Source organism: Dama dama, chromosome 23 (assembly GCF_033118175.1).
Source record: "Dama dama isolate Ldn47 chromosome 23, ASM3311817v1, whole genome shotgun sequence".
Taxonomy (NCBI): Eukaryota; Metazoa; Chordata; class Mammalia; order Artiodactyla; family Cervidae; genus Dama; species Dama dama.
This window is the reverse complement of record NC_083703.1, coordinates 7,044,153-7,061,448: the sequence shown is the minus strand read 5'-3', so window position 1 is coordinate 7,061,448 and position 17,296 is coordinate 7,044,153.

The window sequence follows — 17,296 nt, the reverse complement described above, 5'->3', positions numbered from 1 at the left end:
TATTTAAAAAGTAGGGGAAATCTGGTTTGGATTCAAACTATAGATTTTGAATATCTTGAATATCTTTAGTCCTACAAGTTCCAATTTATTGGAGTTATTTTGATAAATTATTTGTATAAATTTACAGTTTATATATTGCTAATGTTCACTGCTTATCTCTCCTTTTTTAAATTGAAGAATAGTTGAGTTACAATATTATATTAATTTCAGGTGTACAATGTAGTAATTTCATATTTTTATAGACTATACTGCATACTGCATACACAGTAATTATAAAATACTGACTATTTTCCTTGTGTTGTACATTATATCCTTGTAACGTAGTTATTTTATACCTGGTAGTTTGTATCTCTTGAACCCCTTCACCTGTCTGTCATTTCATCCTACCTCTGTCCCATCTTGTAACCACTAGTTTGTCTGGCTCCCAATAATGCTGATGTTACTGGTCCTTAAAACACTCTAATCAGAATAACAAAAGTCTACTTTTTTACTGTCTATACAGCATTTGATGGCTACATGTGGATACCGAACACTGAAATGAGATGTCCTATTTCATTCCACTCTTCTCCAGTAGCATATTGGGCACCTACTGACCTGGGGAGTTCATCTTTCACTATCATATCTTTTTACCTTTTCACACTGTTCATGGGGTTCTCAAGGCAAAAAGACTGAACTGGTTTGCCATTCCCTTCTCCAGTGCACCACATTTTCTCAGAATTCTCCATCAACTTGGGTGACCCTACACATGTGTCTTGGGTGGCAAGAATCCCTTAAAAGAAATACAGCAGCCCTCACAGTCAACAAAAGAGTCCTAAATGCAGTACTTGGGTGCAATCTCAAAAATGACAGGATGATCTCTGTTCATTTCAAAGGCAAACCATTCAATATCACAGTAATCCAAGTCTATGCCACAACCACTAATGTTGAAGAAGCTGAAGTTGAAGGGCTCTATGATGACCTACAAGACCCTCTAGAACTAATACCAAAAAAAAAAAAAAAGATGAACTTGTCATTGTGGGGTACTGGAATGCAAAAGTAGGAAGTCATGAGATACCTGGAGTAACAGCCAAGTTTGGCCTTGGAGTACAGAATGAAGCAGGGCAAAGGCTAATAGAGTTTTGCCAAGCAAAAGCACTGGTCATAGCAACACCCTTTTCCAACAACACAAGAGAAGACTCTACACATGGATATCATCAGATGGTCAACACCAAAATCAGATTGATTATATTCCTTGCAGCCAAAGATTGAGAAACTGTTTACAATCAGCAAAAACAAGACCAGGAGCTGACTGTGGCTCAGATCATGAACTCCTATTGTCAAACTCAGACTTAAATTGAAGAAAATAGGGAAAACCACTAGACCATTCAGGGATGACCTAAATCAAATCTCTCACGATTATACAGTGGAAGTGACAAATAGATTCAAGGGATTAGATCTGATAGTGCCTGAAGAACTGTGGACAGAGGTTCATGACATGGTACAGGAGGTGGTGATCAAGACCATCGCTAAGAAAAAGAAATGCAAAAAGGCAAAATGGCTGTCTAAGGAGGCCTCACAAATAGCTGAGAAAAGAAAAGAAGTGAAAGGCAAAGGAGAAAAGGAAACATATACCCATCTGAATGCAGAGTTCCAAAGAATAGCAAGGAGAGATAAGAATGCCTTCTTCAGTGATCAATGTGAAGAAATAGAGGAAAGCAATAGAATGGGAAAGACTAGAGATTTCTTTAAGAAAATTAGAGATACCAAAGAAACATTTCATGCAAAGATGGGCGCAATAAAGGACAGAAACGATATGGACCTAACAGAAACAGAAGATTAAGAAGAGGTGGCAAGAATACCCAGAAGAACTATACAAAAAAGATCTTCAGGACCCAGATAATCATGATGGTATGATCACTCACCTAGAGCCAGACATCCTGGAATGGGAAGCCAAGTGGGCCTTGGGAAATATCACTATGAACAAAGCTAGTGGAGGTGATGGAATTCCAGTTGAGCGGTTTCAAATCCTAAAAGATGATGCTGTAAAGGGTTGGACTCACTATGCCAGCAAATTTGGAAAACTCAGCAGTGGCCACAGGACTATAAAAGGTCAGTTTTCATTCAATCCCAAAGAAAGGCAATGCCAAAGAATGTTCAAACTACTACACAATCACACTTATCTCATGCTGGCAAAGAGATGCTCAAAATTCTCCAAGCGAAGCTCTAATAGTATGTGAACTGAGAATTTCCAGATGTTCAAGCTGGATTTAGAAAAGGCAAAGGAACCAGATATCAAATTGCCAACATCTGCTGGATCATAGGAAAAGCAAGTGAGTTCCAGAAAAACATCTACTTCTGCTTTATTAGCTATGCCAAAGCCTTTGACTGTGTGGATCACAACAAACTGTGGAAAATTCTTAAAGAAATAGAAGTATGATGCCATCTTATCTGCCTCCTGAGAAATATATCTGTATGCCAGTCAAGAAGAAACAGAACCAGACATGGAAAAATGGACTGATTCCAAACCATGAAAGGAGTACATCAAGGCTGTATATTGTCACCCTGCTTATTTAATTTATATGCAGAATACATCATGAGAAACACTGGGCTGGATGAAGCACAAGCTAGAATCAAGATTGCTCGGAGAAATATCAATAACCTCAGATATGCAGATGGCACCACCCTTATGGCAGAAAGCAAAGAGGAACTGAAGAGCCTCTTGATGAAAGTGAAAGAGGAGAGGGAAAAAGTTGACTTAAAACTCAACATTCAGAAAACAAAGATCGGGGCATCCGGTCATATCACTTCATGGCAAATAGATGGGAAAACAATGCAAACAGTGACAGACTTTAATTTCTTGGGCTCCAAAATCACTGCAAATGGTGACTGCAGCCATGAAACTAAAAGACACTTTCTCCTTGGAAGAAAAGCTCTCACTAACCTAGACAGCATATTTAAAAAAGCAGAGACATTACTTTGCCAACAAAGATCTGTATAGTCAAAGCTATAGTTTTTCCAATAGTCATGTACGGATGTGAGATTTGGACCATAAAGAAAGCTGAGCACCAAAGAATTGATGCTTTTGAACTGTGATGTTGGAGAAGACTCTTGAGAGTCCCTTGGACTGTAAGGAGATCAAACCAGTAAATTCTAAAGGAAATCAGTCCTGAATATTCATTAGAAGGACTGATGCTGAAGCTGAAGCTCCAATACTTTGGCCATCTGATGAGAAGAGCTGACTCACTGGAAAAAATTCTGATGCTGGGAGATTGAAGGCAGGAGGAGAAGGGATGACAGAGGATGAGATGGTTGTATGGCATCACTGACTCAATGGACATGAGTTTGAGCAAGCTCTGGGAGTTGGTGATGAACAGGAAAGCCTGGCGTGCTTTAGTCCTTTGGGTGGCAAAGAGTTGGACACGACTGAGCAACTGAACTGAACTGAACTGATATGTGTAAAATACACTTTAGGTATCTTACAAATGAAATTTAAATACCCCAAATTTCCCTATATAAAGTGTACAATTCAGTGATTTTAGGTATACACACACAGTTTTACAACCATCACCACCACCTAATTCCAGAACGTTTTCATCATCACAGAAAGAAACTCTGTATACTTTAGCTGTCATCCCCATTTCCACTTTCTTGCTGCCCCTGGCAACCTACTTTGCAGGTTTTCCTTTTAAAGTAAAAAAATCATATACTTCCTTTCTTTATTGTTGTTGTTCAGTCTCTCAGTTGTGTCCAGCTATTTGCAGCCCCATGGACTGCAGCACTCCAGACTGTTTGTCCTTCACCATCTCTCGGGGTTTGCTCAAACTCATGTCCATTGAATTGGTGATGCCATCCAAAGTCCTCATCTTCTGCAGTCCCCTTCTCCTCCTGCCTTCAATCCTTCCCAGCATCACAGTCTTTTCCAATGAGTCAGTTCTCAGGTGGCCAAAGTATTGGGATTTCAGCTTCTGCATCAGTCCTTCTAATGAATATTCAGGATTGATCTCCTTTGTGATGACCTGTTTGATCTCCTTGCAGTCCAAGGGACTCTCAAAAGTCTTCTCCAACATCACAGCTCTAAAGCAGCAGTTTTTTGGTGTTCAGCCTTCTTTATGGTCCAACTCTCACAGCCATATGTGACTACTAGAAAAACCATAGCTTTGACTAGATGGACCTTTGTAGGCAAAATAATGTCTCCGGCTTTTTAACATGCTATCTAGGTTTTTCATAGTTTTTCTTCCAAGGAACAGTTCAGTCACTGAGTCATGTCCCACTCTTTGCGACCCCATGAATTGCAGCACGTCAGGCCTCCCTGTCCATCACAAACTCCCGGAGTTTACTCAGACTCATGCCCATCGAGTTGGTGATGCCATCCAGCCATCTCATCCTCTGTCGTCCCCTTCTCCTCCTGCCCCCAATCCCTCCCAGGGTCAGGCTCTTTTCCAATGAGTCATCTCTTCGCATGAGGTGGCCAAAGTATTGGAGTTTCAGCTTCAGCATCAGTCCTTCCAATGAACACCCAGGACTGATCTCCTTTAGGATGGACTGGTTGGATCTCCTTGCAGTCCAAGGGACTCTCAAGAGTCTTCTCCAACACCATAGTTCAAAAGCATCAATTAACAAGCATCTTTAATTTCATGGCTGCAGTCACCATCTGCAGTGATTTTAGAGGTCCCCAAAATAAAGTCTGTCACTGTTTCCATTGTTTCCCCATCTACTTGCCATGAAGTGATGTGACTGGATGCCATGATCTTTGTTTTTTTGAATGTTGATTTTTAAGCCAGCTTTTTCACTCTCTTCATTTACCTTCATCAAGAGGCTCTTTATGGAGAAGGGAATGGCACTCCAGTCTCCTTGCCTGGAAAATCCCATGGAAGAGAAACCTGGTTACCTGCAGTCCATGGGGTCACAAAGTGTCTGGCATGACTGAGCAACTAACACTTGGACTTAGCATTTTGTATGTATTAGGATCATGTCATCTGCAAACAGTGACAGCATTGCTTCATTCTTTGAAATTTGAATATCTTGTATTTTACTCATCTGATTGCTGTTACTAGAACTTACAGTGCTATATTGAATAGAAGTGGTGAGAGTGGCACCACTGTTCAGCATGGTTTTGGGAGTCTTGGCCACAGCAATCAGAGAAGAAAAAGAAATGAAAGGAATCTAGATTGGAAGAGAAAAAAAAAAAAAAAAAAAAAAAGCTCTCAATCTTTGCAGATAACATGATCCTCTACATAGCAAACCCTAAATATGCCACCAGAAAATTACTGGAGCTAATCAATGGATATGGTAAAGTTGCAAGATATAAAAGTAATATGCAGAGATCCCTTGCATTCCTATACACTAACAATGAGAAATCAGAAAGAGAAATTAAGGAAACAATCCCATTCTCCACTACAATTTAAAAAATAAAATACTTAGGAATAAATTTACCTAAGGAAACAAAAGACTTGTATACAGAAAAGTATAAAACACTGATGAAAGAAATCAAAGATGACAGAAGTAGATGGAGAAACATACCATGTTCTTGGGTTGGAAGAATCAATATAGTGAAAATGAGTATACTACCCAAAGCAATCTATAAATTCAATGCAATCCCTACCAAACTACTAATGTTATTTTTCACAGAAGTACAATAAATAATTTCACAATTTGTATGGAAACAGAAAAGACCCTGAAGAGCCAAAGCAATCTTGAGAAAGAAGAGTGGAACTGGAGGAATCATCCTGTCTGACTTCAGACTATACTGCAAAGCCACAGTCATCAAGACAGTGTGGTACTGGCACAAAGACAGAAATATAGAGCAGTGGAACAAAATAGAAAGTCCAGAGGTAAATCCATGCACCTATGGACACCTTATCTTTGACAAAGGAGGCAAAAATATACAATGGAGAAAAGATAGTCTCTTCAAGTGGTGCTGGGAAAACTGGTCAATTACACATAAAGGAATGAAACTAGCACATTTTCTAACACCATACACAAAAATAAACTCAAAATTGATTAAAGACCTAAATGGAAGACCAGAAACTATAAAATTCCTAGAGAAAAACATAGGCTGAACACTCTTCAAAATAAATCACAGCAAGGTCCTCTATGCCTAAACTCATAGAGTAATGGAAATAAAAACAAAAATAAATTAATGGGACCTAATTAAGTTTTAAAGCTTTTGCACAACAAAGGAAACTATAAACAAGGCAAAGTGACAGATCTCAAATTGGGAGAAAAGAATAGCAAAGGAAACAACTGACAGTTAATCTCCAAAATATACAAACAGCTTATGCAGCTGAATACCAGAAAAATGAACAACCTGATTAAAAAGTGGGCCAAAGACCTAAACAGACATTTCTCCAAAGAAGGCATACAGATGGCTAATAGACATGAAAATATGCTCAACATCACTCATTAAGTGAAAAAGTGAAGTCGCTCAGTCATGTCCAACTCTTAGCGACCCCATGGACCACAGCTTACCAGGCTCCTCCATCCATGGGATTTTCCAGGCAAGAGTACTGGAGTGGGGTGCCATTGCCTTCTCTGAACACCACTAATTAGAGAAATGCAAATCAAAGCTACAATAAGGTATCATCTCACACAGGTCAGAATGACCATCATCAAAAAGTCTATAAACAATAAATACTAGAGAGGGTGTGGAGGAAAGGGAACCCTCTTACACTGTTGGTGGGAGACCAAACCACAACAGCCACTATGAGAACAGTGTGGAGATTCCTTGAAAAACTGAGAGTAGAATTGCCATATGACCCAGCAATCCCACTGCTGGACATACACCCTTAGGAAGCCAGAATTGAAAGAGACACATGTACCCCAGTGTTCACTGCAGCACTGTTTACAATAGCTAGGATATGAAAGCAACTTAAATGTCCATTGACAGATTTGAAAAGTTGTGGTACACATATACAATGGAATATTATTCAGCTATAAAAAGGAACACATTTAAGTCTATTCTAATGAGGTGGATGAACCTGGAGCCTATTATACAGAGTGAAGTAAGTCAGAAAGAGGAAGACAAATATAAATATTAACACATGTATATGGAATTTAGAAAGATGGTAAAGACATCCTACATGCAGGGCAGCAAAGGAGACAGATGTAAATAATAGACTTTTGGACTCAGTGGGAGAAGGTGGGAGTGGGATGATTTGAGAGAATAGCATTGAAATTGTACATACCATATGGAAAATAGATGACCAGTGCAAGTTTGATGCATGAAGCAGGGCACCCAAAGCCAGTGCTCTGGGACAACCCAAAGGGATAGGTTGGGGAGGGAGAGGAAGGGGGTTCAGGGTGGTGGGGGAGCACATGTTTACCTGTGGCCAATTCATCTTGTTGTAGAGCAAAAGCCATCACAATATTGTAAAGTAATTATCCTCCAATTAAAATAAATTTGAAGAAAAGAAAAAAAAAAGAGGCTCTTGAGCTCCTTTTTACTTTCTGCCATAGGCATGATGTTATCTGCATATCTGAGGTTATTGATATTTCTCCCTGCAATCTTGATTCCAGCTTGTGCTTCATCTAGCCCAGCATTTTGCATGATATACTCTGCCTGTAATTTAAATAAGCAGGGTGACAGTATATGACCTTGTCATACTCCTTTCCCAATTTGGAACCAGTCCATGGTTCCATGTCCAGTTCTAAACTTGCATACAGTTTTTGCAGGAGGCAGGTAAGGTGGTCTGCTTTTCCCAACTTTGTAAGAATTTTCCAGTTTGTTGTGCTCTCCACAGTCAAAGGCTTTAGCATAGTCATTGAAGCAGAAGTGTATGTTTTTCTGGAATTCTCATGCTTTTTCTATGATCCAATGGATGTTGGTAATGTGATCTCTGGTTCCTCTGCCTTTTCTAAATCCAGCTCAAACATCTGGAAGTTCTTAGTTCACATACTGTTGAAGCCTAGCTTGGAGAATTTTGAGCATTTCTTTGCTAGCATGTGAGATGAGTGCAATCGTGTGGTAGTTTAAGCATTGTTTGGCATTGTCTTTCTTTGGGATTGGAATGAAAACTGACCTTTTCCAGTCCTGCTGAGTTTTCCAAATTTGCTGGCATATTAAGTGCAACACTTTAACAGCATCTTCTTTTAGGATTTAGAATAGTTCAGCTAAAATTCCATCACCTCCACTAGCGTTGTTCATAGCAATGCTTCCTAAGGCCCACTTTGCACTCCAAGATGTCTGGCTACACCATCGTGGTTATCTGGGGCATTTATATCTTTTTTGCATAGTTCTTCTGTGTATTCTTGCCACCTCTTCTCAATATCTTCTTTTTCTGTTAGATCCATACTGTTTCTGTCTTTTATTGTGCCCATTTTTGCATAAAATGTTCCCTTGGTATCTCTAATTTTCTTGAAGAATTTGCCTGTTCTGGGTATTTCTTATAAATTGGACCATACAATATGTGACATTTTGAATCTGGCCCCTTTCTTTTAGCTTACTATTTTCAAGATTCATCCTTGTTGCAGCAAGTATCCACACTTCATTTTTTTAAATGCCTAAATGATATTTTATAGTAAGGATATACCACATTTCATTCATCCCTGCATATTTTGATGGACATTTGAATTATGTGTGCTTTTTTGCAATTATGAATAATGCTGCCATGAACATTCTTATACAAGTACTTTCAGGAATATGTTTTTCAGTTCTTTTAAGTATTTACCTAGGAATGGAATTGTTGCATCATATAACATCTGTTTCAATTTTTGAAGAATTCGATTTTTTCCAAAGTAGTTGAACCCTTTTCACTTTACTTCCAGCAATTGATGAGCTTTATAAGTTCTCTATATCCTTGCTTACACTTGAACCAGTATTAGGACTTTATTATCAACTAAAATCTATACTTTACTCATATTTCTTTGAGTTTTGCCTAATGTCTTTTTGTTGTTTTTGTTCCATGATCCTACTCAGGATACCACATTATCTTTGGTTGCCATATCTCTTCAGGCTCCTCTTGATTGTGACAGTTTCTCAAAGCTTCTTTGTTTTTGAGGATCTTGGCAGTTTGGTCAGTGATATTGTAAAATGCCCTTCTACTGGGGTTCATCTAATAATATTCTAGTAATTAGGCTGGATTTATGGGTTTTGGGGAGAAAGATTGCAGAGGAAGATCATCACATCTTTTTAAGGGTGCATACTATCAAAATTATTTATTCCTGTTGATGTTCACTTTGGTCAATTGGCTGAAGCAGTTTTTCACAGTAAGGTTATTCCTTCAATAACATTATGTTGGTAAGGATTTGTGGATACTTGTTCATACTTTGGGTTATAATCCAACACCATTTTATTTTGTACTATTCAAATTATTCCAGATTTGGCCATTGAGAACACTTGCAGTTTGCCATACTCCAATCACTGTGAGGTTTGTTTTTGTTTTGCATGCGGGTATGCCAAGTCTCTTTGATCGTGACTGACTCTTGTGACCCTGTGGACTGTAGCCTGCCAGGCTCCTCTGTCCATGGGGTTCTCCAGTCAAGAATACCCGAGTGGGTTACCATGCCCTCCTTCAGGGGATCTTATTACCCGGGGATTGAACCCGGGTCTCTTAGATCTCCTGCATTGCCAGGTGGGTTTTTTACCACTAGCACCACCTGGAAAGCCCCATTGTTGTTTCAGCACTTTATCTTTTGTTGCTACAAGATGTCTAGGCTCATCTTGCGTATTTCCTTTGTTAGTTATGGAATCAGCCACTTCTCTTAGGAGCCTTGAATCCTTTCATTGGATAATGCTATTCCAAAACAAGATTTGGGTATTAGATTGTTTATTTGAGATCTTTCTTGTTTCTTAGTGTTGGCTTTTTTTTTTTTTTTGCTGTGAACTTCCCTCTTGAAACTGCATTTTCTGCAACCCATAGTTTGGTGTATCCATTTTTGTTTGTCTCTAGATATTTTTTATTTCTCTTTTGATTTATGCCATTGGTTGTTCAATAACATATTGTTTACTCTTCACCTATTTGTGAGTTTTTTAGTTTTATTCTTGCAATTTATTCCTAGCCTCCTACTATTGTGATCATGAAAGATACTTGATAAGACTTCAGTCTTCTTAAGTTTGTTGAGAATTGTTTCATGATACAGCATATGATCTATCCTTGAGATTGTTCTATGTGAGCTTGAAGAGAATGTGTATTCTATTGCTTCTGGATGGAATAGTCTATAAATATCTGTTAAGTCTATCTGGTCTAACATGAAGTTTAAGTTTAATGATTCTATATTGATTTTCTGTCTGGATGATCTATCCATTTGATGAAAGTGGGAGATTGAAGTCCTTGACTATTATGGTGTTATTGTCTATGTTTTCCTTTAGGTCTGTTAATATTTGCTTTATATATTTAGATGCTCCTATGTTGGGTGCATGAATATTTACAAAATTATATTCTTTTGTTATATTAACACCTTTAAGACTATTTATTTTATTTCAAGTGTGGTGGGAAGCTGATAGTAGATTGTATTTTCCAAAACTGGGAACAACCATATCACCTGTGCTTTTCCAGAAGGTGAACCTCTCATGCCCCCATTAAGAGGTGAAGTCAAATTTCCCATTGCTTGATTCTGGACTGGCTTTGACTACTTCAGTGAATAGAGGATGGAGAGAGTGGCGCAGTATGATTATGCAGGTTGACGCAGGTTGAGTAATAAGGGCCAATATACATTCTGCCTTGCTTGTGGGAGTGCTTATGCAAGCATCATGGAGGCCACTGGCCTACAGAAGCCACGCTATGTGGAGAGACCATGAGCAAGTGCTTTGGTCAGCAATCCTAGTCTTCATGACATGTGTTCAAGTGAGTGAATGAGTCTTCTGATCATTCCAGCCACCAGACACTGAATCACTCCAGCCTTTGAGTTTTCCAGTGGAGGCTCAAAACGTCATGAAACAGAAAGTTTACCCTTCTGTGTCTTCTCTGAGTTTGTGACACAGAGAATTTGAACATACTAAAATGATAGCTTTAAGCCACTAGGTTTGGGGATAACTTGTTATGTAGCAAAGCAGCTAGAACAGGGCTGTCAGGGGTCTTTTGACTTGGAAAGTGATATGATTGTATTTGTATTTTAAGAGGACCACTCTGACTGTGGAGATCAGACTATAGCAAAGCAAAAGTGGAAATGGGGAGACAAGGTAGGAAGCTATTGTTTTTGCACAGGATAGAGATGATGGTAGCTTGTGTAGTGTGATATTGGTACAAGAGGGAAGACACGAAGATGAAGCAACAAGACTTGCAGGTGAATCAGTAGGGGGCACAAGAGCAAGAGAGGATGTAGGATGGCAAGGGGTTCTGGACTGAGCACCTGGGTGGTAGTAGAGGTGAAGAGAATGGAGGGAGGAACAGATTTAGAACATGTTACATTTATGGTACCTTTGAGACATTCCAGTGAAGATGGCAGTTTTAAGAGATACTTATGTGTGCCTGCAGTTTAGGGTGAAAATGGAACTGAAAAAAATAAAATTGAAATATTAAAACATGAATGATATGTAAAACCATATACTTGGATGGTGTAATTTAAGGAATAACTTCTAGTTAGAAAAAAATGTCCTTAGACTGAGCCCTCAGATACTCCAATATGGAGAGGAGGAGGAGACATCATGGAAATAACAAAATAGGAAGAAAACCTGACAATTGCAGGATCCCAGAAATCATGTGAAGAAAATGACTTACTGAGCAGTGAGTCATGGAGTGATTCAAGTACCACTCACTGATACAGCAAGTTCAGAAAGGAGAATTGAACATTGTATTCAACAACCTGGAATTCATGGGTGATGTTGACAGGAGTCATTTAGTGAGTTGGCAGAGATCAGTGTCTGAATAAGAGAGGAAATAAAAGGGTAGGTCACCTTTTGAGGTGGTTTACTGTAAAAGGGCAAAGAGAAATGGTAGTGTAGTTGAACAAAGGTATGGAGTAAAAGAAGACTTCATTGACAGTGAGAGATGCTGTGGCATGTTATAGAATATTTGTATGCTGCTTAGAATGATTTGCTAGAAAGGGAGAAGATGGATGATGCAGAAAGAGACATGTGGAATGCAGAAAAGGAAACATCTTCCAGTAGGTGAGGCAGAGTACATAGGTTCTGAGTAGAAAAGTTGATAAATTGGATGTTGTAGAAGATGGGAGTCTTATTTGATTGTTTTTATTTTCTCAGTGAAATAAGAAGTCATCACTGATAGGGAGGATGGTCTATTTGCTGTAGATGGGAAAACTGAGGAGACATTAAATAGTTATCTCAATAAAAAGGGAAAATTGACCAGGGGATTTTAGACTGGGAATCACTTAGGTAGCACTTGAAGTCAGTAGTCAAGAATATGAGGTGAGGTCATTCATTAGGGTGTGGCGTTTTTCTCAAACTGTGTTCAGCTATTTGAGAGTGGATTCCACGTGTTTAAAGAGGAATTGGAGTTTTGTTTGGTAATTTCAATAGCGAGAGAGAGATAATGGAGCTTAGGTGGAGTGGATTGAAATATTGTTTATAATTTTCACTTCCCCCAGTAAATAAGGTTATACATCTACATCCCTTGCCACACGACTTACAGTGTCTGCCATTAACCATTATCTCAATGACCTTGGACCCAGCCATGTGACTTGCTTTGGCCAATAGAGTACAGCAGTTGTCATGCAAGCAGTGACTTGAAACATGCCTGTATGATTTGGCTGATTCTGTTGAGCTCTTGCTATCATGAGAAAAACCTACTCCGGGCAACTGTGTGTCCTGGAATGAGGTCATGTGGGCCAGATCTGAACCAAGTTTTCAGCTTGATACTGAGCTGACTCAGCTGCCCTGCAGATGCATGATTCAGAAGTAAATCTCTCTTCTTATCAGCCACAGAAATTTTGGACCATTTGTAGCATTATTTCAGCAGAATTGTGATTAATACATGAGAGTATGATCCTGCATATGATAATATGAGGTTTCATTCTAATGATGAATCAAATCTACACTAGAAAAGGAGGAAAATGAAGCTATAAAGAAGGAAACAGACAGTGACAAGGTAGCTGAATCAGTAAGTCAGAAGTCACATTACAGGGGGAGTCAGTCTATTAGAAGGCATGAGCTAGAACGATGAAGGAATGGTGAGAGAATGGGAGGCCTGAACTTGAAATTTGGAAGGACAAAGTTACTGGTGATGTCAAGAAAGTGACTAGGTCCAGAGATGGCTGCGGTAATATGTGGCTCAAGAAGGAGAAAAGGCAAAGGGATGTTTATAGTAAAAGATGAGAAGGACAAAGATCTGGGGATTAAGGTGATGGAAAAATCATCTACATGGCCATCGCAATGACCAAGAATGAAGACTGGGATCCTTTTGGAACTGAAGAAGCAAGGAGATTGTTAAAATCTTTCATAGTGAGAAAATTTCTGATAAATCTATTGATGGCAGAACCAAGGAGGAAGAGTAGCTGATGTATCCCAATGGCAAAAAATTCAAGGAAGATGGAGTTGTTTAGGGAGATGAGAAGAACACTTATTTTGAAGCAGTGATAAGGACTGAAGATTCTTCCAGATTCAGTAGTCAAGGGAGAAAGAACAAAACAATTATGGCAAGTCCTCTGGGTAGCTGCAGGGAGACAATTCTTGGGGGCAGCCTGGTTCCACATAGGGACACATGGAAGGGAGTTCATTTCAGAAAGGAAATGAGGATATTGGGGGATTTGCTGAATGTACACTGTGTGTACAGATGTGATAGTTGGACCATAAAGAAGGCTGAGTGCCAAAGAATTAATGCTTTCCAATCATGGTGCTGGAAAAGGCTCTTGAGAGTCCCTTGGACTGCAAGGAGATCAAACCAATCAATCCTAAAGGAAATCAACCCTGAATATTCACTGGAAGGACTGATCCTGAAACTGAAGCTCCAATACTTTGGCCACTTGATGTGAAGAGCCGACTCATTGGAAAAGACCCTGAAGTTGGGAACTATTGAAGGCAGAAGGAGAAGGGGGCGACAGAGGATGAGATGGTTAGATAGCATCACTGACTCAATGGACATGAATTTGAGCAAACTCTGGGAGATAGTGAATGGCGGAGGAGCCTGGCGTGCCACAGTCCATGCGGTCAGAAAGAATGAGACACGGCTTAGTGACTGAACAAAAGCAACAAGAACAGCACTGTGTGGGTTAAAGGAGATGGACAGGAAGGCATTAGACTGGGTTAGATAAGAGGATAAACAGAGCTCATTAAGGTTAACCTTTGTGACTGAAGGGAAGAGGAGACGGTGTGATGGAATTGTTTCTGATGTCTTTAGGGGCCTGGGCCATCAGGTGGTTTATACTGGGGAGAGAAGACTGTCTTGCCGGGCTTGAGGAGGACCTGTGGGGTCTCCTCAATCCTGTGGGATGTAGTGTTGAGACGACACTATGTAGAGAGAGAGGTGGACTTACCACCACCTCTTAGCTTTCTTGCCACATGTCTGAAATTGTTCAAATTATGTCTGCAACCATCCTTAGTCTAATTCTGTGTTCACTTGTCTATTCTACCTCCTGATTTCACCTTGACTCTCACTTTCGCTAACTTGCAGAATTTACTTTTTTTTCTATCCTCTGGTCAAAGAAAATGCCCTCAAGACAGAATCTGAAGATCAAGTATTACTGTTGTTGTTATTCTATTCTTAACAGAATTGATCAGTTAATAATGAGAGTGAAAGTCGCTCAGTCATGTCTGACTCTTTGCGACCCCGTGGACTATACAGTCCATGGAATTCTCCAGGCCAGGATACTGGAGTGGGTAGAGTGGTTCCCTTCTCTAGGTGATCTTCCCAACCCAGAGATCGAACCGCATCACAGGCGGATTCTTTACTAGCTGAGCCACCAGGGAAGCCCAAGTTAATAATTACTTATTAACACATCTTGGACAGTTACTGTGCATCAGGCATTGTGCTTCTTGTTTTACTTGAACTGCCTCATTTAAGCCTCACAACAACCCTGAGGTGAGAAGCACGTATTACTTCGTTTTACGGCTGAGGAAATGGAGGTTTGAGGGACTCCGTCATTTCTCCAGGGCCACTCATAGGGCATGGGTTGAAGGAGCATTCATGTTTGGGTTCTGGCTCTCAGTCCTGAGTGGTTCATTTTTCCAGCCTGTGGCTGGATGCTCAGCAGAAGTCCATGGGTGATTCTGAGCAAGTTGGGGTAGCGGTAGCCCTGGGGGCTGGCCCCTCCTCTGCGCAGTCTAGCTCACCATCCGCCATCCTCACATATTCGTCTGCTCTGGGTCAGCTTGTGGTGACTTCAATGGCATAGGTGTCATTCTTCTTCTTTGGACCAAGTTGTCTATTTCCTCTCCATCACAGCTTCTGGCAGAAGGCTCTGTACATAACAGAAGCCTAAAACAATAGGTTGTTTGCATGACTTAAGTTACCCAGACATCTCCTTAAGTCCTCAAATCAAGGCTATATTCAAACTCAATGGGGAGTTGAAACAAAATTAAGATTTGGATTCCTACACAGTGAAGACTGTTGTTTAGTCACTCAGTCGTGTCTGACTCTTTTGCGACCCCATGGACTGTAGCCTGCCAGGCTCCTCTGTCCCTGGGATTCTCCAGGCAAGAGTACTGGAGTGGGTTGCCCTTTCCTTCTCTAGGGTATCTTCCTGACCCAGGGATCAAACCCACGTCACCTGCATTGGCAGGCAGATTCATTACCACTGACCCACCCAGGAAGCCCAAAGACAGTTGTTAGCACTTCCCTAAGAATGAGACTTAGTATAAAAATGCAGAGAGGACCAGCCCAGATGGTGGAACAGAACAACTCTGAGGTAAAATTAAAATGTCCCAGTGTTCAAGTCACACTCTGGACTGATCAAATTAGGATTACTGAGACAGCAGCCAGACTTCAGAATTTCTAAATTCAATCTCACTGGGCCACCAAAATTGAGAACCACTAGTTTAGGTGCTAGTATTTGCTGGTTCTACTTAAGGTATCATTGCATTTCTGTGATGTGGGATCTAGGGTGCTGGAAGTAGCAAGTGCTATTGGAACACTGATGTTGGAAGACCTGGAATGCCAGTGATGGCCTTTTCCTCTTTCCACACTGTTTGCTGGAGCAAAACTGTCATATAAATGGCTATTTATTCCATTTGATCTTGCCACTCTCTTTTCCCTTGTTTTTACCTCCTACCTCCAGTTCCTGCATCTAGCTTTCACTTGATTTGTATCCAGTTCTGCCTCTGCTGAAATGAGCTTATTTGGCTGCTTAGTAGATAAGGCAATCACTCCTGAGAATTGCATTTGAAAGCAGAATGAAATGTTCATGGTTTGCACTATCCCAAGATGCATTCGTCTTGATGGAGGTGACTGGGTCACTTGGGCTGAACTGGAGAAGCTTTCTTGGCTTTGTGTTCTGAGCCCTTCTAAGCCGCCTGGCAGTTACTGACTCTCTTCAGGCTGTGCTGGCTGATGGGAGCTGACACCAAGCCTCAAGCAGAAAGGGAACCACAGCCAACCTTCGCCATTAGTATTCTCAAGTGTTAGTCCCAGGGAAGCTTGAAGGGAGAACCTATATTTAAGACCTGTGAGAAGGGACTCTTAAACCTGGGTGGTAGAAAAGCACTCAACTAAATGTCAGGGAACCTATTTCTTTGCTGTGCTTTGCTTAACCCTTTATGGGCCTCCAGTAGATGGACTGCAAAAACTTGTTGAAGCAATTCACCCCTCTCCAGATACACATCACTTGCAAGACTAAGTAGCTCTTCTCACCCAGAAATAAAGTTGACTTCCTGACCCCTTGAATGGAGGTGGGATGTGTGACCTGCTATGACCAATGGAATCCAGAGGCTGTGACATTGTGTCAGTTCTGAACTGCCTCTCAGGGAGCCTTACCCTCTTCTGTTCTTGTATCTTAGAACCATGAGATGCCTGCTGGAACAAGAAACCACAGGGTGGAAAGCCTAACTGTCCCAACTCAGGACCTTCTTGAGCCTATCTCACCCAAACATGTGAGAGGGCCCAGCTATGTGAGAGCTGAGCACCTCTGTGAACAAATATGAATGTGTGGATCTGGCAAAGACCAGAAAAGCTGCCCAGTTATGGCCCACAGACTCATAAAGCAATCGTTCTTGTTATTTCAAACCATGGAGTTAGGGATTGTTTGTTATTAATACATAGCAATAGCTATTTGATAATTACCTCAACGATTTTACTTTTGAAGGAAGGATTGCTGGGCTGATGTCTCCAATAATACAATACAACAATAATATAATACAATATTAATAATAGTAATACAATAATATAGTACAATAATACATAAATACAATAATCACCTGTGGATGTCGATCTGGTGATTCAGAAGCACTAGATTTGGCTGGGCCCAAAATTCCATGCTCCTGTAAAATTCACAA